The sequence below is a fragment of the Misgurnus anguillicaudatus genome, chromosome 9 (genome assembly GCF_027580225.2).
Source record: "Misgurnus anguillicaudatus chromosome 9, ASM2758022v2, whole genome shotgun sequence".
In the NCBI taxonomy this organism is placed as follows: domain Eukaryota; kingdom Metazoa; phylum Chordata; class Actinopteri; order Cypriniformes; family Cobitidae; genus Misgurnus; species Misgurnus anguillicaudatus.
Window position 1 is genome coordinate 2173692 of NC_073345.2, and position 19240 is coordinate 2192931.

A 19240-nucleotide genomic window follows, 5' to 3' on the forward strand; every position below is an offset into this window, starting at 1 on the left:
TGGGGTCAGGGGGTAAATCCGCACCAATAATGGGCAAATGGACAAATAGTGGGTCCGTGTCATGGGGGGGGGGTCGGGGGTGTGGTCAGGTGGTGTCAGGGGGTCAATCCGCACCAATAATGGGCAAATGGACAAATAGTGGGTCCGTGTCATGGGGGGGGGTCGGGGGGGTGGTCAGGTGGGGTCAGGGGGTAAATCCGCACCAATAATGGGCAAATGGACAAATAGTGGGTCCGTGTCATGGGGGGGGGTCGGGGGGCTGGTCAGGTGGGGTCAGGGGGTTAATCCGCACCAATAATGGGCAAATGGACAAATAATGGGTCTGTGGATGGGGGGGGGCGTGTCCAGGGGGCGTGTCCGGGGATCCTGAGGGGTGTGGCACTAAATCCGCACCAATAATGGGCAAATGGACAAATAATGGGTCTGTGGCCTGGGGGGGTTGGGGGGGGCACCCCCGTGGCTCAAGTACGCCCCTAGAGGCGTCCGATTGGCCAGTATGCTCCTTTCCTTCCACGGGGGGCCAGTAATGTAAAAGTGCCAGATCGCCTAATAACTACATTGTTCACGGCTGCCAAATAAAGTGTACGGTCCCTCGCCCAGAGTATGCAGCCTTCGGCAATGTATTTGAATGGGATTTCTGACGGAAACCATGTATGTGTGCTTACCCGTCTTAATCAAAAGAAAGCCGTGCAATTTTAGGATGCCCTGGCATAGCTGTCCAAGGACCACGTCTTGTAAGCGAATTGTTCGAATCCCAGCGTTTCCTTCCATTCAGAGGCTCTGCTCTCCGATCTACTGGAAAAGGCAGGAGGTCCGGGCAGAAAATACGATTGACGTGTTCCCGTTTTCAGTAGACCTGAAGCCATGTGTCGTTAGGGTGCACAGTATCAGCTGGTCAAAGGGCCGGACTTGTCAACAGACTGTTGAATTCCAAGCCGTGCCTTCCTATCAACGACTGTCCTTCGGTCTACTTTAGAGAAAGGAGGTCCACAAGGAGGTTTGACTTTCTTGTTCTTGGTTATATTAAAATATAGCCATGGAGTTTCAGGATGCCCTAGCATAGCTGTTCAGTGATCATGTCTTGTAAACAGATTGTTTCAGTCCCAGCGATTCCATCCTTTTAGTTGCCGTTTTCTCCGTTCTACATAAAAGGCTGGAGGTCCAAAAAGAAAACATGACAGTCTTGTTCCTGCTTTCAAAAGATCTGAAGACATGTGACATTAGGTTGCACAGCATTAGCTGGTGAAAGCTCCTGTCCTTTCATCTGGAGATCCTGAATTCGTATCCTAAAACTGCTTTCCATTTGACAATTGTGCTAATTTGCATATGTAAAGAGCAGAAGGTCAAGATAGTAATTGTAACTCTTGGGCTGAAAAATACAAAAGCTAATAATAACTGGAATCTGTCTTTCCCCAGAATTGTGAGCAACACATCAAAGGGTTTGTTGTAGGCTCTGTGGCGCAATGGATAGCGCATTGGACTTCTAGATTGTGAGTTGACGTGATTCAAAGGTTGTGGGTTCGAGTCCCACCAGAGTCGAAGGCTTTTAGCTACCAAGACCCTGCTGAAAGCGTTTCATCTCACATTGTTGTGCCTGTTCATACTGTGACTCACCCTTCCACAATCTGCAGCTGGAGAGTGGCGCCGTGGCTTAGTTGGTTAAAGCGCCTGTCTAGTAAACAGGAGATCCTGGGTTCGAATCCCAGCGGAGCCTTTATCACGTGGTCAACTAGGGTCTGTTTGTTTGGCTGTTTCTCAGTTGAGATATGGTACATCCTGAAAATTCAGAGTTGTCATGGCAGCGGTCCATTTTCAGCCAAAGGCCCGTACTTTGGGCAAAACTTTCTAGTTTTCACTCTAACGGACCAATCCAATTCATGGATGCCCTGGAGCATAAAGCCTTCACTGATAGCACTTAACTCCAGAAGCACTTCGTTGTGGGGCGCCATGGCTTAGCCGGTCAAAGCGCCTGTCTTGTAAACAGGAGATCCTGGGTTCGAATCCCAGTGGTGCCTTCTAACGATGTTTGCCGTCTTCGGCCTCCACTCAGTGGCTTTCTTGTCACATTTTTGTATCTCTTCACACTGTGACTCATCCTCCCTCAAAACATAGATTTTCAAATCCCAGCGTTGACCTCAGTCTGACGGCAGCTAGGGGCTGTCTTTGTGTCTGTTTATCGGATGAAATACAACCTTCTTATAATTCATGGTTGTTATGAATGCTGTCATAACTTTCTGATATTTTTGGAAAACGGACCAATTTGATTTATGAACAACCTTTACCCTAAAGCCTTCACTGATAGGACTTAATTTGTTTAGCATTTCCTGTTAGGGCGCCATGTCTTTTGCCTGGCTTTAGTCTCAAGGGTGTCCATGGCCCAAGCACCTGTCTTGTAAGTAGGAGCTTCCGTGATGAAATCCCTGTGGTGCCTTCTATCAGTGGTTGTGGTCTTTGGCCTTCATGAAGGGCATCAAAAAGATTGAACTTTCCGTTACCTGTCTTAATCAAAAGAAAGCAGTGCAATTTTAGGATGCCCTGGCATAGCTGTCCAAGGACCACGTCTTGTAAGCGAATTGTTCGAATCCCAGCGTTTCCTTCCATTCAGAGGCTCTGCTCTCCGATCTACTGGAAAAGGCAGGAGGTCCGGGCAGAAAATACGATTGACGTGTTCCCGTTTTCAGTAGACCTGAAGCCATGTGTCGTTAGGGTGCACAGTATCAGCTGGTCAAAGGGCCGGACTTGTCAACAGACTGTTGAATTCCAAGCCGTGCCTTCCTATCAACGACTGTCCTCCGGTCTACTTTAGAGAAAGGAGGTCCACAAGGAGGTTTGACTTTCTTGTTCTTGGTTATATTAAAATATAGCCATGGAGTTTCAGGATGCCCTAGCATAGCTGTTCAGTGATCATGTCTTGTAAACAGATTGTTCAAGTCCCAGCGATTCCATCCTTTTAGTTGCCGTTTTCTCCGTTCTACATAAAAGGCAGGAGGTCCAAAAAGAAAACATGACAGTCTTGTTCCTGCTTTCAAAAGATCTGAAGACATGTGACATTAGGTTGCACAGCATTAGCTGGTGAAAGCTCCTGTCCTTTCATCTGGAGATCCTGAATTCGTATCCTAAAACTGCTTTCCATTTGACAATTGTGCTAATTTGCATATGTAAAGAGTAGAAGGTCAAGATAGTAATTGTAACTCTTGGGCTGAAAAATACAAAAGCTAATAATAACTGGAATCTGTCTTTCCCCAGAATTGTGAGCAACACATCTAAGGGTTTGTTGTAGGCTCTGTGGCGCAATGGATAGCGCATTGGACTTCTAGATTGTGAGTTGACGTGATTCAAAGGTTGTGGGTTCGAGTCCCACCAGAGTCGAAGGCTTTTAGCTACCAAGACCCTGCTGAAAGCTTTTCATCTCACATTGTTGTGCCTGTTCATACTGTGACTCACCCTTCCACAATCTGCAGCTGGAGAGTGGCGCGGTGGCTTAGTTGGTTAAAGCGCCTGTCTAGTAAACAGGAGATCCTGGGTTCGAATCCCAGCGGAGCCTTTATCACGTGGTCAACTAGGGTCTGTTTGTTTGGCTGTTTCTCAGTTGAGATATGGTACATCCTGAAAATTCAGAGTTGTCACGGCAGCGGTCCATTTTCAGCCAAAGGCCCGTACTTTGGGCAAAACTTTCTAGTTTTCACTCTAACGGACCAATCCAATTCATGGATGCCCTGGAGCATAAAGCCTTCACTGATAGCACTTAACTCCAGAAGCACTTCGTTGTGGGGCGCTATGGCTTAGCCGGTCAAAGCGCCTGTCTTGTAAACAGGAGATCCTGGGTTCGAATCCCAGTGGTGCCTTCTAACGATGTTTGCCGTCTTCAGCCTCCACTCAGTGGCTTTCTTGTCACATTTTTGTATCTCTTCACACGTGACTTATCCTCCCTCAAAACATAGATTTTCAAATCCAGCGTTGACCTCAGTCTGACGGCAGCTAGGGGCTGTCTTTGTGTCTGTTTATCGGATGAAATACAACCTTCTTATAATTCATGGTTGTTATGAATGCTGTCATAACTTTCGGATATTTTTGGAAAACGGACCAATTTGATTTATGAACAACCCTAAAAGCCTTCACTGATAGGACTTAATTTGTTTAGCATTTCCTGTTAGGGCGCCATGTCTTTTGCCTGGCTTTAGTCTCAAGGGTGTCCATGGCCCAAGCACCTGTCTTGTAAGTAGGAGCTTCCGTGATGAAATCCCTGTGGTGCCTTCTATCAGTGGTTGTGGTCTTTGGCCTTCATGAAGGGCATCAAAAAGATTGAACTTTCTGTTACCTGTCTAAATCAAAAGAAAGCCGTGCAATTTTAGGATGCCCTGGCATAGCTGTCCAAGGACCACGTCTTGTAAGCGAATTGTTCGAATCCCAGCGTTTCCTTCCATTCAGAGGCTCTGCTCTCCGATCTACTGGAAAAGGCAGGAGGTCCGGGCAGAAAATACGATTGACGTGTTCCCGTTTTCAGTAGACCTGAAGCCATGTGTGGTTAGGGTGCACAGTATCAGCTGGTCAAAGGGCCAGACTTGTCAACAGACTGTTGAATTCCAAGCCGTGCCTTCCTATCAACGACTGTTCTTCGGTCTACTTTAGAGAAAGGAGGTCCACAAGGAGGTTTGACTTTCTTGTTCTTGGTTATATTTAAATATAGCCTTGGAGTTTCAGGATGCCCTAGCATAGCTGTTCAGTGATCATGTCTTGTAAACAGGTTGTTCAACTCCCAGCGATTCCATCCTTTTAGTTGCCGTTTTCTCCGTTCTACATAAAAGGCAGGAGGTCCAAAAAGAAAACATGACAGTCTTGTTCCTGCTTTCAAAAGATCTGAAGACATGTGACATTAGGTTGCACAGCATTAGCTGGTGAAAGCTCCTGTCCTTTCATCTGGAGATCCTGAATTCGTATCCTAAAACTGCTTTCCATTTGACAATTGTGCTAATTTGCATATGTAAAGAGCAGAAGGTCAAGATAGTAATTGTAACTCTTGGGCTGAAAAATACAAAAGCTAATAATAACTGGAATCTGTCTTTCCCCAGAATTGTGAGCAACACATCAAAGGGTTTGTTGTAGGCTCTGTGGCGCAATGGATAGCGCATTGGACTTCTAGATTGTGAGTTGACGTGATTCAAAGGTTGTGGGTTCGAGTCCCACCAGAGTCAAAGGCATTTAGCTACCAAGACCCTGCTGAAAGCTTTTCATCTCACATTGTTGTGCCTGTTCATACTGTGACTCACCCTTCCACAATCTGCAGCTGGAGAGTGGCGCCGTGGCTTAGTTGGTTAAAGCGCCTGTCTAGTAAACAGGAGATCCTGGGTTCGAATCCCAGCGGAGCCTTTATCACGTGGTCAACTAGGGTCTGTTTGTTTGGCTGTTTCTCAGTTGAGATATGGTACATCCTGAAAATTCAGAGTTGTCACGGCAGCGGTCCATTTTCAGCCAAAGGCCCGTACTTTGGGCAAAACTTTCTAGTTTTCACTCTAACGGACCAATCCAATTCATGGATGCCCTGGAGCATAAAGCCTTCACTGATAGCACTTAACTCCAGAAGCACTTCGTTGTGGGGCGCCATGGCTTAGCCGGTCAAAGCCCCTGTCTTGTAAACAGAAGATCCTGGGTTCGAATCCCAGTGGTGCCTTCTAACGATGTTTGCCGTCTTCGGCCTCCACTCAGTGGCTTTCTTGTCACATTTTTGTATCTCTTCACACTGTGACTCATCCTCCCTCAAAACATAGATTTTCAAATCCCAGCGTTGACCTCAGTCTGACGGCAGCTAGGGGCTGTCTTTGTGTCTGTTTATCGGATGAAATACAACCTTCTTATAATTCATGGTTGTTATGAATGCTGTCATAACTTTCTGATATTTTTGGAAAACGGACCAATTTAATTTATGAACAACCTTTACCCTAAAGCCTTCAGTGATGGGACTTAATTTGTTTAGCATTTCCTGTTAGGGCGCCATGTCTTTTGCCTGGCTTTAGTCTCAAGGGTGTCCATGGCCCAAGCACCTGTCTTGTAAGTAGGAGCTTCCGTGATGAAATCCCTGTGGTGCCTTCTATCAGTGGTTGTGGTCTTTGGCCTTCATGAAGGGCATCAAAAAGATTGAACTTTCCGTTACCCGTCTTAATCAAAAGAAAGCCGTGCAATTTTAGGATGCCCTGGCATAGCTGTCCAAGGACCACGTCTTGTAAGCGAATTGTTCGAATCCCAGCGTTTCCTTCCATTCAGAGGCTCTGCTCTCCGATCTACTGGAAAAGGCAGGAGGTCCGGGCAGAAAATACGATTGACGTGTTCCCGTTTTCAGTAGACCTGAAGCCATGTGTCGTTAGGGTGCACAGTATAAGCTGGTCAAAGGGCCGGACTTGTCAACAGACTGTTGAATTCCAAGCCGTGCCTTCCTATCAACGACTGTCCTTCGGTCTACTTTAGAGAAAGGAGGTCCACAAGGAGGTTTGACTTTCTTGTTCTTGGTTATATTAAAATATAGCCATGGAGTTTCAGGATGCCCTAGCATAGCTGTTCAGTGATCATGTCTTGTAAACAGATTGTTCAAGTCCCAGCGATTCCATCCTTTTAGTTGCCATTTTCTCCGTTCTACATAAAAGGCAGGAGGTCCAAAAAGAAAACATGACAGTCTTGTTCCTGCTTTCAAAAGATCTGAAGACATGTGACATTAGGTTGCACAGCATTAGCTGGTGAAAGCTCCTGTCCTTTCATCTGGAGATCCTGAATTTGTATCCTAAAACTGCTTTCCATTTGACAATTGTGCTAATTTGCATATGTAAAGAGCAGAAGGTCAAAATAGTAATTGTAACTCTTGGGCTGAAAAATACAAAAGCTAATAATAACTGGAATCTGTCTTTCCCCAGAATTGTGAGCAACACATCAAAGGGTTTGTTGTAGGCTCTGTGGCGCAATGGATAGCGCATTGGACTTCTAGATTGTGAGTTGACGTGATTCAAAGGTTGTGGGTTCGAGTCCCACCAGAGTCGAAGGCATTTAGCTACCAAGACCCTGCTGAAAGCTTTTCATCTCACATTGTTGTGCCTGTTCATACTGTGAGTCACCCTTCCACAATCTGCAGCTGGAGAGTGGCGCCGTGGCTTAGTTGGTTAAAGCGCCTGTCTAGTAAACAGGAGATCCTGGGTTCGAATCCCAGCGGAGCCTTAATCACATGGTCAACTAGGGTCTGTTTGTTTGGCTGTTTCTCAGTTGAGATATGGTACATCCTGAAAATTCAGAGTTGTCACGGCAGCGGTCCATTTTCAGCCAAAGGCCCGTACTTTGGGCAAAACTTTCTAGTTTTCACTCTAACGGACCAATCCAATTCATGGATGCCCTGGAGCATAAAGCCTTCACTGATAGCACTTAACTCCAGAAGCACTTCGTTGTGGGGCGCCATGGCTTAGCCGGTCAAAGCCCCTGTCTTGTAAACAGAAGATCCTGGGTTCGAATCCCAGTGGTGCCTTCTAACGATGTTTGCCGTCTTCGGCCTCCACTCAGTGGCTTTCTTGTCACATTTTTGTATCTCTTCACACTGTGACTCATCCTCCCTCAAAACATAGATTTTCAAATCCCAGCGTTGACCTCAGTCTGACGGCAGCTAGGGGCTGTCTTTGTGTCTGTTTATCGGATGAAATACAACCTTCTTATAATTCATGGTTGTTATGAATGCTGTCATAACTTTCTGATATTTTTGGAAAACGGACCAATTTAATTTATGAACAACCTTTACCCTAAAGCCTTCAGTGATGGGACTTAATTTGTTTAGCATTTCCTGTTAGGGCGCCATGTCTTTTGCCTGGCTTTAGTCTCAAGGGTGTCCATGGCCCAAGCACCTGTCTTGTAAGTAGGAGCTTCCGTGATGAAATCCCTGTGGTGCCTTCTATCAGTGGTTGTGGTCTTTGGCCTTCATGAAGGGCATCAAAAAGATTGAACTTTCCGTTACCTGTCTAAATCAAAAGAAAGCCGTGCAATTTTAGGATGCCCTGGCATAGCTGTCCAAGGACCACGTCTTGTAAGCGAATTGTTCGAATCCCAGCGTTTCCTTCCATTCAGAGGCTCTGCTCTCCGATCTACTGGAAAAGGCAGGAGGTCCGGGCAGAAAATACGATTGACGTGTTCCCGTTTTCAGTAGACCTGAAGCCATGTGTGGTTAGGGTGCACAGTATCAGCTGGTCAAAGGGCCAGACTTGTCAACAGACTGTTGAATTCCAAGCCGTGCCTTCCTATCAACGACTGTCCTTCGGTCTACTTTAGAGAAAGGAGGTCCACAAGGAGGTTTGACTTTCTTGTTCTTGGTTATATTTAAATATAGCCTTGGAGTTTCAGGATGCCCTAGCATAGCTGTTCAGTGATCATGTCTTGTAAACAGGTTGTTCAACTCCCAGCGATTCCATCCTTTTAGTTGCCGTTTTCTCCGTTCTACATAAAAGGCAGGAGGTCCAAAAAGAAAACATGACAGTCTTGTTCCTGCTTTCAAAAGATCTGAAGACATGTGACATTAGGTTGCACAGCATTAGCTGGTGAAAGCTCCTGTCCTTTCATCTGGAGATCCTGAATTCGTATCCTAAAACTGCTTTCCATTTGACAATTGTGCTAATTTGCATATGTAAAGAGCAGAAGGTCAAAATAGTAATTGTAACTCTTGGGCTGAAAAATACAAAAGCTAATAATAACTGGAATCTGTCTTTCCCCAGAATTGTGAGCAACACATCAAAGGGTTTGTTGTAGGCTCTGTGGCGCAATGGATAGCGCATTGGACTTCTAGATTGTGAGTTGACGTGATTCAAAGGTTGTGGGTTCGAGTCCCACCAGAGTCGAAGGCATTTAGCTACCAAGACCCTGCTGAAAGCTTTTCATCTCACATTGTTGTGCCTGTTCATACTGTGAGTCACCCTTCCACAATCTGCAGCTGGAGAGTGGCGCCGTGGCTTAGTTGGTTAAAGCGCCTGTCTAGTAAACAGGAGATCCTGGGTTCGAATCCCAGCGGAGCCTTAATCACATGGTCAACTAGGGTCTGTTTGTTTGGCTGTTTCTCAGTTGAGATATGGTACATCCTGAAAATTCAGAGTTGTCACGGCAGCGGTCCATTTTCAGCCAAAGGCCCGTACTTTGGGCAAAACTTTCTAGTTTTCACTCTAACGGACCAATCCAATTCATGGATGCCCTGGAGCATAAAGCCTTCACTGATAGCACTTAACTCCAGAAGCACTTCGTTGTGGGGCGCCATGGCTTAGCCGGTCAAAGCCCCTGTCTTGTAAACAGAAGATCCTGGGTTCGAATCCCAGTGGTGCCTTCTAACGATGTTTGCCGTCTTCGGCCTCCACTCAGTGGCTTTCTTGTCACATTTTTGTATCTCTTCACACTGTGACTCATCCTCCCTCAAAACATAGATTTTCAAATCCCAGCGTTGACCTCAGTCTGACGGCAGCTAGGGGCTGTCTTTGTGTCTGTTTATCGGATGAAATACAACCTTCTTATAATTCATGGTTGTTATGAATGCTGTCATAACTTTCTGATATTTTTGGAAAACGGACCAATTTAATTTATGAACAACCTTTACCCTAAAGCCTTCAGTGATGGGACTTAATTTGTTTAGCATTTCCTGTTAGGGCGCCATGTCTTTTGCCTGGCTTTAGTCTCAAGGGTGTCCATGGCCCAAGCACCTGTCTTGTAAGTAGGAGCTTCCGTGATGAAATCCCTGTGGTGCCTTCTATCAGTGGTTGTGGTCTTTGGCCTTCATGAAGGGCATCAAAAAGATTGAACTTTCCGTTACCTGTCTAAATCAAAAGAAAGCCGTGCAATTTTAGGATGCCCTGGCATAGCTGTCCAAGGACCACGTCTTGTAAGCGAATTGTTCGAATCCCAGCGTTTCCTTCCATTCAGAGGCTCTGCTCTCCGATCTACTGGAAAAGGCAGGAGGTCCGGGCAGAAAATACGATTGACGTGTTCCCGTTTTCAGTAGACCTGAAGCCATGTGTCGTTAGGGTGCACAGTATCAGCTGGTCAAAGGGCCGGACTTGTCAACAGACTGTTGAATTCCAAGCCGTGCCTTCCTATCAACGACTGTTCTTCGGTCTACTTTAGAGAAAGGAGGTCCACAAGGACGTTTGACTCTCTTGTTCTTGGTTATATTAAAATATAGCCATGGAGTTTCAGGATGCCCTAGCATAGCTGTTCAGTGATCATGTCTTGTAAACAGATTGTTCAAGTCCCAGCGATTCCATCCTTTTAGTTGCCGTTTTCTCCGTTCTACATAAAAGGCAGGAGGTCCAAAAAGAAAACATGACAGTCTTGTTCCTGTTTTCAAAAGATCTGAAGACATGTGACATTAGGTTGCACAGCATTAGCTGGTGAAAGCTCCTGTCCTTTCATCTGGAGATCCTGAATTCGTATCCTAAAACTGCTTTCCATTTGACAATTGTGCTAATTTGCATATGTAAAGAGTAGAAGGTCAAGATAGTAATTGTAACTCTTGGGCTGAAAAATACAAAAGCTAATAATAACTGGAATCTGTCTTTCCCCAGAATTGTGAGCAACACATCAAAGGGTTTGTTGTAGGCTCTGTGGCGCAATGGATAGCGCATTGGACTTCTAGATTGTGAGTTGACGTGATTCAAAGGTTGTGGGTTCAAGTCCCACCAGAGTCGAAGGCTTTTAGCTACCAAGACCCTGCTGAAAGCTTTTCATCTCACATTGTTGTGCCTGTTCATACTGTGACTCACCCTTTCACAATCTGCAGCTGGAGAGTGGCGCCGTGGCTTAGTTGGTTAAAGCGCCTGTCTAGTAAACAGGAGATCCTGGGTTCGAATCCCAGTGGAGCCTTTATCACGTGGTCAACTAGGGTCTGTTTGTTTGGCTGTTTCTCAGTTGAGATATGGTACATCCTGAAAATTCAGAGTTTTCACGGCAGTGGTCCATTTTCAGCCAAAGGCCCGTACTTTGGGCAAAACTTTCTAGTTTTCACTCTAACGGACCAATCCAATTCATGGATGCCCTGGAGCATAAAGCCTTCACTGATAGCACTTAACTCCAGAAGCACTTCGTTGTGGGGCGCCATGGCTTAGCCGGTCAAAGCGCCTGTCTTGTAAACAGGAGATCCTGGGTTTGAATCCCAGTGGTGCCTTCCAACGATGTTTGCCGTCTTCGGCCTCCACTCAGTGGCTTTCTTGTCACATTTTTGTATCTCTTCACACTGTGACTTATCCTCCCTCAAAACATAGATTTTCAAATCCCAGCGTTGACCTCAGTCTGACGGCAGCTAGGGGCTGTCTTTGTGTCTGTTTATCGGATGAAATACAACCTTCTTATAATTCATGGTTGTTATGAATGCTGTCATAACTTTCTGATATTTTTGGAAAACGGACCAATTTGATTTATGAACAACCTTTACCCTAAAGCCTTCACTGATAGGACTTAATTTGTTTAGCATTTCCTGTTAGGGCGCCATGTCTTTTGCCTGGCTTTAGTCTCAAGGGTGTCCATGGCCCAAGCACCTGTCTTGTAAGTAGGAGCTTCCGTGATGAAATCCCTGTGGTGCCTTCTATCAGTGGTTGTGGTCTTTGGCCTTCATGAAGGGCATCAAAAAGATTGAACTTTCCGTTACCTGTCTTAATCAAAAGAAAGCCGTGCAATTTTAGGATGCCCTGGCATAGCTGTCCAAGGACCACGTCTTGTAAGCGAATTGTTCGAATCCCAGCGTTTCCTTCCATTCAGAGGCTCTGCTCTCCGATCTACTGGAAAAGGCAGGAGGTCCGGGCAGAAAATACGATTGACGTGTTCCCGTTTTCAGTAGACCTGAAGCCATGTGTCGTTAGGGTGCACAGTATCAGCTGGTCAAAGGGCCGGACTTGTCAACAGACTGTTGAATTCCAAGCCGTGCCTTCCTATCAACGACTGTCCTTCGGTCTACTTTAGAGAAAGGAGGTCCACAAGGAGGTTTGACTTTCTTGTTCTTGGTTATATTAAAATATAGCCATGGAGTTTCAGGATGCCCTAGCATAGCTGTTCAGTGATCATGTCTTGTAAACAGATTGTTTCAGTCCCAGCGATTCCATCCTTTTAGTTGCCGTTTTCTCCGTTCTACATAAAAGGCAGGAGGTCCAAAAAGAAAACATGACAGTCTTGTTCCTGCTTTCAAAAGATCTGAAGACATGTGACATTAGGTTGCACAGCATTAGCTGGTGAAAGCTCCTGTCCTTTCATCTGGAGATCCTGAATTCGTATCCTAAAACTGCTTTACATTTGACAATTGTGCTAATTTGCATATGTAAAGAGCAGAAGGTCAAGATAGTAATTGTAACTCTTGGGCTGAAAAATACAAAAGCTAATAATAACTGGAATCTGTCTTTCCCCAGAATTGTGAGCAACACATCAAAGGGTTTGTTGTAGGCTCTGTGGCGCAATGGATAGCGCATTGGACTTCTAGATTGTGAGTTGACGTGATTCAAAGGTTGTGGGTTCGAGTCCCACCAGAGTCGAAGGCTTTTAGCTACCAAGACCCTGCTGAAAGCGTTTCATCTCACATTGTTGTGCCTGTTCATACTGTGACTCACCCTTCCACAATCTGCAGCTGGAGAGTGGCGCCGTGGCTTTGTTGGTTAAAGCGCCTGTCTAGTAAACAGGAGATCCTGGGTTCGAATCCCAGCGGAGCCTTAATCACGTGGTCAACTAGGGTCTGTTTGTTTGGCTGTTTCTCAGTTGAGATATGGTACATCCTGAAAATTCAGAGTTGTCACGGCAGCGGTACATTTTCAGCCAAAGGCCCGTACTTTGGGCAAAACTTTCTAGTTTTCACTCTAACGGACCAATCCAATTCATGGATGCCCTGGAGCATAAAGCCTTCACTGATAGCACTTAACTCCAGAAGCACTTCGTTGTGGGGCGCCATGGCTTAGCCGGTCAAAGCGCCTGTCTTGTAAACAGGAGATCCTGGGTTCGAATCCCAGTGGTGCCTTCTAACGATGTTTGCCGTTTTCGGCCTCCACTCAGTGGCTTTCTTGTCACATTTTTGTATCTCTTCACACTGTGACTTATCCTCCCTCAAAACATAGATTTTCAAATCCCAGCGTTGACTTCAGTCTGACGGCAGCTAGGGGCTGTCTTTGTGTCTGTTTATCGGATGAAATACAACCTTCTTATAATTCATGGTTGTTATGAATGCTGTCATAACTTTCTGATATTTTTGGAAAACGGACCAATTTGATTTATGAACAACCTTTACCCTAAAGCCTTCACTGATAGGACTTAATTTGTTTAGCATTTCCTGTTAGGGCGCCATGTCTTTTGCCTGGCTTTAGTCTCAAGGGTGTCCATGGCCCAAGCACCTGTCTTGTAAGTAGGAGCTTCCGTGATGAAATCCCTGTGGTGCCTTCTATCAGTGGTTGTGGTCTTTGGCCTTCATGAAGGGCATCAAAAAGATTGAACTTTCCGTTACCTGTCTTAATCAAAAGAAAGCCGTGCAATTTTAGGATGCCCTGGCATAGCTGTCCAAGGACCACGTCTTGTAAGCGAATTGTTCGAATCCCTGCGTTTCCTTCCATTCAGAGGCTCTGCTCTCCGATCTACTGGAAAAGGCGGGAAGTCCGGGCAGAAAATACGATTGACGTGTTCCCGTTTTCAGTAGACCTGAAGCCATGTGTCGTTAGGGTGCACAGTATCAGCTGGTCAAAGGGCCGGACTTGTCAACAGACTGTTGAATTCCAAGCCGTGCCTTCCTATCAACGACTGTCCTTCGGTCTACTTTAGAGAAAGGAGGTCCACAAGGAGGTTTGACTTTCTTGTTCTTGTTTATATTAAAATATAGCCATGGAGTTTCAGGATGCCCTAGCATAGCTGTTCAGTGATCATGTCTTGTAAACAGATTGTTCAAGTCCCAGCGATTCCATCCTTTTAGTTGCCGTTTTCTCCGTTCTACATAAAAGGCAGGAGGTCCAAAAAGAAAACATGACAGTCTTGTTCCTGCTTTCAAAAGATCTGAAGACATGTGACATTAGGTTGCACAGCATTAGCTGGTGAAAGCTCCTGTCCTTTCATCTGGAGATCCTGAATTCGTATCCTAAAACTGCTTTCCATTTGACAATTGTGCTAATTTGCATATGTAAAGAGCAGAAGGTCAAGATAGTAATTGTAACTCTTGGGCTGAAAAATACAAAAGCTAATAATAACTGGAATCTGTCTTTCCCCAGAATTGTGAGCAACACATCAAAGGGCTTGTTGTAGGCTCTGTGGCGCAATGGATAGCGCATTGGACTTCTAGGTTGTGAGTTGACGTGATTCAAAGGTCGTGGGTTCGAGTCCCACCAGAGTCGAAGGCTTTTAGCTACCAAGACCCTGCTGAAAGCTTTTCATCTCACATTGTTTTGCCTGTTCATACTGTGACTCACCCTTCCACAATCTGCAGCTGGAGAGTGGCGCCGTGGCTTAGATGGTTAAAGCGCCTGTCTAGTAAACAGGAGATCCTGGGTTCGAATCCCAGCGGAGCCTTAATCACGTGGTCAACTAGGGTCTGTTTGTTTGGCTGTTTCTCAGTTGAGATATGGTACATCCTGAAAATTCAGAGTTGTCACGGCAGCGGTCCATTTTCAGCCAAAGGCCCGTACTTTGGGCAAAACTTTCTAGTTTTCACTCTAACGGACCAATCAAATTCATGGATGCCCTGGAGCATAAAGCCTTCACTGATAGCACTTAACTCCAGAAGCACTTCGTTGTGGGGCGCTATGGCTTAGCCGTTCAAAGCGCCTGTCTTGTAAACAGGAGATCCTGGGTTCGAATCCCAGTGGTGACTTCTAACGATGTTTGCCGTCTTCAGCCTCCACTCAGTGGCTTTCTTGTCACATTTTTGTATCTCTTCACACGTGACTTATCCTCCCTCAAAACATAGATTTTCAAATCCCAGCGTTGACCTCAGTCTGACGGCAGCTAGGGGCTGTCTTTGTGTCTGTTTATCGGATGAAATACAACCTTCTTATAATTCATGGTTGTTATGAATGCTGTCATAACTTTCGGATATTTTTGGAAAACGGACCAATTTGATTTATGAACAACCTTTACCCTAAAGCCTTCACTGATAGGACTTAATTTGTTTAGCATTTCCTGTTAGGGCGCCATGTCTTTTGCCTGGCTTTAGTCTCAAGGGTGTCCATGGCCCAAGCACCTGTCTTGTAAGTAGGAGCTTCCGTGATGAAATCCCTGTGGTGCCTTCTATCAGTGGTTGTGGTCTTTGGCCTTCATGAAGGGCATCAAAAAGATTGAACTTTCTGTTACCTGTCTAAATCAAAAGAAAGCCGTGCAATTTTAGGATGCCCTGGCATAGCTGTCCAAGGACCACGTCTTGTAAGCGAATTGTTCGAATCCCAGCGTTTCCTTCCATTCAGAGGCTCTGCTCTCCGATCTACTGGAAAAGGCAGGAGGTCCGGGCAGAAAATACGATTGACGTGTTCCCGTTTTCAGTAGACCTGAAGCCATGTGTGGTTAGGGTGCACAGTATCAGCTGGTCAAAGGGCCAGACTTGTCAACAGACTGTTGAATTCCAAGCCGTGCCTTCCTATCAACGACTGTTCTTCGGTCTACTTTAGAGAAAGGAGGTCCACAAGGAGGTTTGACTTTCTTGTTCTTGGTTATATTTAAATATAGCCTTGGAGTTTCAGGATGCCCTAGCATAGCTGTTCAGTGATCATGTCTTGTAAACAGGTTGTTCAACTCCCAGCGATTCTATCCTTTTAGTTGCCGTTGTCTCCGTTCTACATAAAAGGCAGGAGGTCCAAAAAGAAAACATGACAGTCTTGTTCCTGCTTTCAAAAGATCTGAAGACATGTGACATTAGGTTGCACAGCATTAGCTGGTGAAAGCTCCTGTCCTTTCATCTGGAGATCCTGAATTCGTATCCTAAAACTGCTTTCCATTTGACAATTGTGCTAATTTGCATATGTAAAGAGCAGAAGGTCAAGATAGTAATTGTAACTCTTGGGCTGAAAAATACAAAAGCTAATAATAACTGGAATCTGTCTTTCCCCAGAATTGTGAGCAACACATCAAAGGGTTTGTTGTAGGCTCTGTGGCGCAATGGATAGCGCATTGGACTTCTAGATTGTGAGTTGACGTGATTCAAAGGTTGTGGGTTCGAGTCCCACCAGAGTAGAAGGCTTTTAGCTACCAAGACCCTGCTGAAAGCTTTTCATCTCACATTGTTGTGCCTGTTCATACTGTGACTCACCCTTCCACAATCTGCAGCTGGAGAGTGGCGCCGTGGCTTAGTTGGTTAAAGCGCCTGTCTAGTAAACAGGAGATCCTGGGTTCGAATCCCAGCGGAGCCTTTATCACGTGGTCAACTAGGGTCTGTTTGTTTGGCTGTTTCTCAGTTGAGATATGGTACATCCTGAAAATTCAGAGTTGTCACGGCAGCGGTCCATTTTCAGCCAAAGGCCCGTACTTTGGGCAAAACCTTCTAGTTTTCACTCTAACGGACCAATCCAATTCATGTATGCCCTGGAGCATAAAGCCTTCACTGATAGCACTTAACTCCAGAAGCACTTCGTTGTGGGGCGCCATGGCTTAGCCGGTCAAAGCCCCTGTCTTGTAAACAGAAGATCCTGGGTTCGAATCCCAGTGGTGCCTTCTAACGATGTTTGCCGTCTTCGGCCTCCACTCAGTGGCTTTCTTGTCACATTTTTGTATCTCTTCACACTGTGACTCATCCTCCCTCAAAACATAGATTTTCAAATCCCAGCGTTGACCTCAGTCTGACGGCAGCTAGGGGCTGTCTTTGTGTCTGTTTATCGGATGAAATACAACCTTCTTATAATTCATGGTTGTTATGAATGCTGTCATAACTTTCTGATATTTTTGGAAAACGGACCAATTTAATTTATGAACAACCTTTACCCTAAAGCCTTCAGTGATGGGACTTAATTTGTTTAGCATTTCCTGTTAGGGCGCCATGTCTTTTGCCTGGCTTTAGTCTCAAGGGTGTCCATGGCCCAAGCACCTGTCTTGTAAGTAGGAGCTTCCGTGATGAAATCCCTGTGGTGCCTTCTATCAGTGGTTGTGGTCTTTGGCCTTCATGAAGGGCATCAAAAAGATTGAACTTTCCGTTACCCGTCTTAATCAAAAGAAAGCCGTGTAATTTTAGGATGCCCTGGCATAGCTGTCCAAGGACCACGTCTTGTAAGCGAATTGTTCGAATCCCAGCGTTTCCTTCCATTCAGAGGCTCTGCTCTCCGATCTACTGGAAAAGGCAGGAGGTCCGGGCAGAAAATACGATTGACGTGTTCCCGTTTTCAGTAGACCTGAAGCCATGTGTCGTTAGGGTGCACAGTATCAGCTGGTCAAAGGGCCGGACTTGTCAACAGACTGTTGAATTCCAAGCCGTGCCTTCCTATCAACGACTGTCCTTCGGTCTACTTTAGAGAAAGGAGGTCCACAAGGAGGTTTGACTTTCTTGTTCTTGGTTATATTAAAATATAGCCATGGAGTTTCAGGATGCCCTAGCATAGCTGTTCAGTGATCATGTCTTGTAAACAGATTGTTCAAGTCCCAGCGATTCCATCCTTTTAGTTGCCGTTTTCTCCGTTCTACATAAAAGGCAGGAGGTCCAAAAAGAAAACATGACAGTCTTGTTCCTGCTTTCAAAAGATCTGAAGACATGTGACATTAGGTTGCACAGCATTAGCTGGTGAAAGCTCCTGTCCTTTTATCTGGAGATCCTGAATTCGTATCCTAAAACTGCTTTCCATTTGACAATTGTGCTAATTTGCATATGTAAAGAGCAGAAGGTCAAAATAGTAATTGTAACTCTTGGGCTGAAAAATACAAAAGCTAATAATAACTGGAATCTGTCTTTCCCCAGAATTGTGAGCAACACATCAAAGGGTTTGTTGTAGGCTCTGTGGCGCAATGGATAGCGCATTGGACTTCTAGATTGTGAGTTGACGTGATTCAAAGGTTGTGGGTTCGAGTCCCACCAGAGTCGAAGGCATTTAGCTACCAAGACCCTGCTGAAAGCTTTTCATCTCACATTGTTGTGCCTGTTCATACTGTGACTCACCCTTCCACAATCTGCAGCTGGAGAGTGGCGCCGTGGCTTAGTTGGTTAAAGCGCCTGTCTAGTAAACAGGAGATCCTGGGTTCGAATCCCAGTGGAGCCTTTATCACGTGGTCAACTAGGGTCTGTTTGTTTGGCTGTTTCTCAGTTGAGATATGGTACATCCTGAAAATTCAGAGTTGTCACGGCAGCGGTCCATTTTCAGCCAAAGGCCCGTACTTTGGGCAAAACTTTCTAGTTTTCACTCTAACGGACCAATCCAATTCATCGATGCCCTGGAGCATAAAGCCTTCACTGATAGCACTTAACTCCAGAAGCACTTCATTGTGGGGCGCCATGGCTTAGCCGGTCAAAGCGCCTGTCTTGTAAACAGGAGATCCTGGGTTCGAATCCCAGTGGTGCCTTCTAACGATGTTTGCCGTCTTCGGCCTCCACTCAGTGGCTTTCTTGTCACATTTTTGTATCTCTTCACACTGTTTTCATCCTCCCTCAAAACATAGATTTTCAAATCCCAGCGTTGACCTCAGTCTGACGGCAGCTAGGGGCTGTCTTTGTGTCTGTTTATCGGATGAAATACAACCTTCTTATAATTCATGGTTGTTATGAATGCTGTCATAACTTTCGGATATTTTTGGAAAACGGACCAATTTGATTTATGAACAACCTTTACCCTAAAGCCTTCACTGATAGGACTTAATTTGTTTAGCATTTCCTGTTAGGGCGCCATGTCTTTTGCCTGGCTTTAGTCTCAAGGGTGTCCATGGCCCAAGCACCTGTCTTGTAAGTAGGAGCTTCCGTGATGAAATCCCTGTGGTGCCTTCTATCAGTGGTTGTGGTCTTTGGCCTTCATGAAGGGCATCAAAAAGATTGAACTTTCCGTTACCTGTCTTAATCAAAAGAAAGCCGTGCAATTTTAGGATGCCCTGGCATAGCTGTCCAAGGACCACGTCTTGTAAGCGAATTGTTCGAATCCCAGCGTTTCCTTCCATTCAGAGGCTCTGCTCTCCGATCTACTGGAAAAGGCAGGAGGTCCGGGCAGAAAATACGATTGACGTGTTCCCGTTTTCAGTAGACCTGAAGCCATGTGTGGTTAGGGTGCACAGTATCAGCTGGTCAAAGGGCCGGACTTGTCAACAGACTGTTGAATTCCAAGCTGTGCCTTCCTAT

At 45.6% G+C, this 19240-nt stretch overlaps 22 non-coding genes across 22 annotated transcripts; all 22 read left to right on the top strand.

Moving 5' to 3' along the window:
- The first annotated feature begins 1449 nt into the window (after positions 1-1449).
- Positions 1450-1539, top strand: trnar-ucu (transfer RNA arginine (anticodon UCU)). Its single transcript is given in 2 exon segments — positions 1450-1486; positions 1504-1539. It is a non-coding gene; the product is annotated as a tRNA-Arg (tRNA).
- Positions 1540-1640: 101 nt separating this feature from the next.
- On the top strand, positions 1641-1714 carry trnat-agu (transfer RNA threonine (anticodon AGU)). The gene has a single exon. It is a non-coding gene; the product is annotated as a tRNA-Thr (tRNA).
- Positions 1715-1941: 227 nt separating this feature from the next.
- trnat-ugu (transfer RNA threonine (anticodon UGU)) lies at positions 1942-2015 on the top strand. The gene has a single exon. It is a non-coding gene; the product is annotated as a tRNA-Thr (tRNA).
- Positions 2016-3279: 1264 nt separating this feature from the next.
- On the top strand, positions 3280-3369 carry trnar-ucu (transfer RNA arginine (anticodon UCU)). The gene is given in 2 exon segments: positions 3280-3316; positions 3334-3369. It is a non-coding gene; the product is annotated as a tRNA-Arg (tRNA).
- A 402-nt stretch (positions 3370-3771) lies between these two features.
- Positions 3772-3845, top strand: trnat-ugu (transfer RNA threonine (anticodon UGU)). Its single transcript has one exon. It is a non-coding gene; the product is annotated as a tRNA-Thr (tRNA).
- A 1257-nt stretch (positions 3846-5102) lies between these two features.
- Positions 5103-5192, top strand: trnar-ucu (transfer RNA arginine (anticodon UCU)). Its single transcript is given in 2 exon segments — positions 5103-5139; positions 5157-5192. It is a non-coding gene; the product is annotated as a tRNA-Arg (tRNA).
- Positions 5193-5293: 101 nt separating this feature from the next.
- Positions 5294-5367, top strand: trnat-agu (transfer RNA threonine (anticodon AGU)). Its single transcript has one exon. It is a non-coding gene; the product is annotated as a tRNA-Thr (tRNA).
- Positions 5368-6932: 1565 nt separating this feature from the next.
- trnar-ucu (transfer RNA arginine (anticodon UCU)) lies at positions 6933-7022 on the top strand. Its single transcript is given in 2 exon segments — positions 6933-6969; positions 6987-7022. It is a non-coding gene; the product is annotated as a tRNA-Arg (tRNA).
- A 101-nt stretch (positions 7023-7123) lies between these two features.
- On the top strand, positions 7124-7197 carry trnat-agu (transfer RNA threonine (anticodon AGU)). The gene has a single exon. It is a non-coding gene; the product is annotated as a tRNA-Thr (tRNA).
- A 1565-nt stretch (positions 7198-8762) lies between these two features.
- On the top strand, positions 8763-8852 carry trnar-ucu (transfer RNA arginine (anticodon UCU)). Its single transcript is given in 2 exon segments — positions 8763-8799; positions 8817-8852. It is a non-coding gene; the product is annotated as a tRNA-Arg (tRNA).
- A 101-nt stretch (positions 8853-8953) lies between these two features.
- trnat-agu (transfer RNA threonine (anticodon AGU)) lies at positions 8954-9027 on the top strand. Its single transcript has one exon. It is a non-coding gene; the product is annotated as a tRNA-Thr (tRNA).
- A 1565-nt stretch (positions 9028-10592) lies between these two features.
- Positions 10593-10682, top strand: trnar-ucu (transfer RNA arginine (anticodon UCU)). The gene is given in 2 exon segments: positions 10593-10629; positions 10647-10682. It is a non-coding gene; the product is annotated as a tRNA-Arg (tRNA).
- A 101-nt stretch (positions 10683-10783) lies between these two features.
- trnat-agu (transfer RNA threonine (anticodon AGU)) lies at positions 10784-10857 on the top strand. Its single transcript has one exon. It is a non-coding gene; the product is annotated as a tRNA-Thr (tRNA).
- A 227-nt stretch (positions 10858-11084) lies between these two features.
- Positions 11085-11158, top strand: trnat-ugu (transfer RNA threonine (anticodon UGU)). The gene has a single exon. It is a non-coding gene; the product is annotated as a tRNA-Thr (tRNA).
- Positions 11159-12422: 1264 nt separating this feature from the next.
- On the top strand, positions 12423-12512 carry trnar-ucu (transfer RNA arginine (anticodon UCU)). Its single transcript is given in 2 exon segments — positions 12423-12459; positions 12477-12512. It is a non-coding gene; the product is annotated as a tRNA-Arg (tRNA).
- A 402-nt stretch (positions 12513-12914) lies between these two features.
- On the top strand, positions 12915-12988 carry trnat-ugu (transfer RNA threonine (anticodon UGU)). The gene has a single exon. It is a non-coding gene; the product is annotated as a tRNA-Thr (tRNA).
- Positions 12989-14252: 1264 nt separating this feature from the next.
- trnar-ucu (transfer RNA arginine (anticodon UCU)) lies at positions 14253-14342 on the top strand. The gene is given in 2 exon segments: positions 14253-14289; positions 14307-14342. It is a non-coding gene; the product is annotated as a tRNA-Arg (tRNA).
- A 101-nt stretch (positions 14343-14443) lies between these two features.
- trnat-agu (transfer RNA threonine (anticodon AGU)) lies at positions 14444-14517 on the top strand. The gene has a single exon. It is a non-coding gene; the product is annotated as a tRNA-Thr (tRNA).
- A 1755-nt stretch (positions 14518-16272) lies between these two features.
- Positions 16273-16346, top strand: trnat-agu (transfer RNA threonine (anticodon AGU)). The gene has a single exon. It is a non-coding gene; the product is annotated as a tRNA-Thr (tRNA).
- Positions 16347-17911: 1565 nt separating this feature from the next.
- On the top strand, positions 17912-18001 carry trnar-ucu (transfer RNA arginine (anticodon UCU)). The gene is given in 2 exon segments: positions 17912-17948; positions 17966-18001. It is a non-coding gene; the product is annotated as a tRNA-Arg (tRNA).
- Positions 18002-18102: 101 nt separating this feature from the next.
- On the top strand, positions 18103-18176 carry trnat-agu (transfer RNA threonine (anticodon AGU)). Its single transcript has one exon. It is a non-coding gene; the product is annotated as a tRNA-Thr (tRNA).
- Positions 18177-18403: 227 nt separating this feature from the next.
- trnat-ugu (transfer RNA threonine (anticodon UGU)) lies at positions 18404-18477 on the top strand. The gene has a single exon. It is a non-coding gene; the product is annotated as a tRNA-Thr (tRNA).
- Positions 18478-19240: the final 763 nt, after the last annotated feature.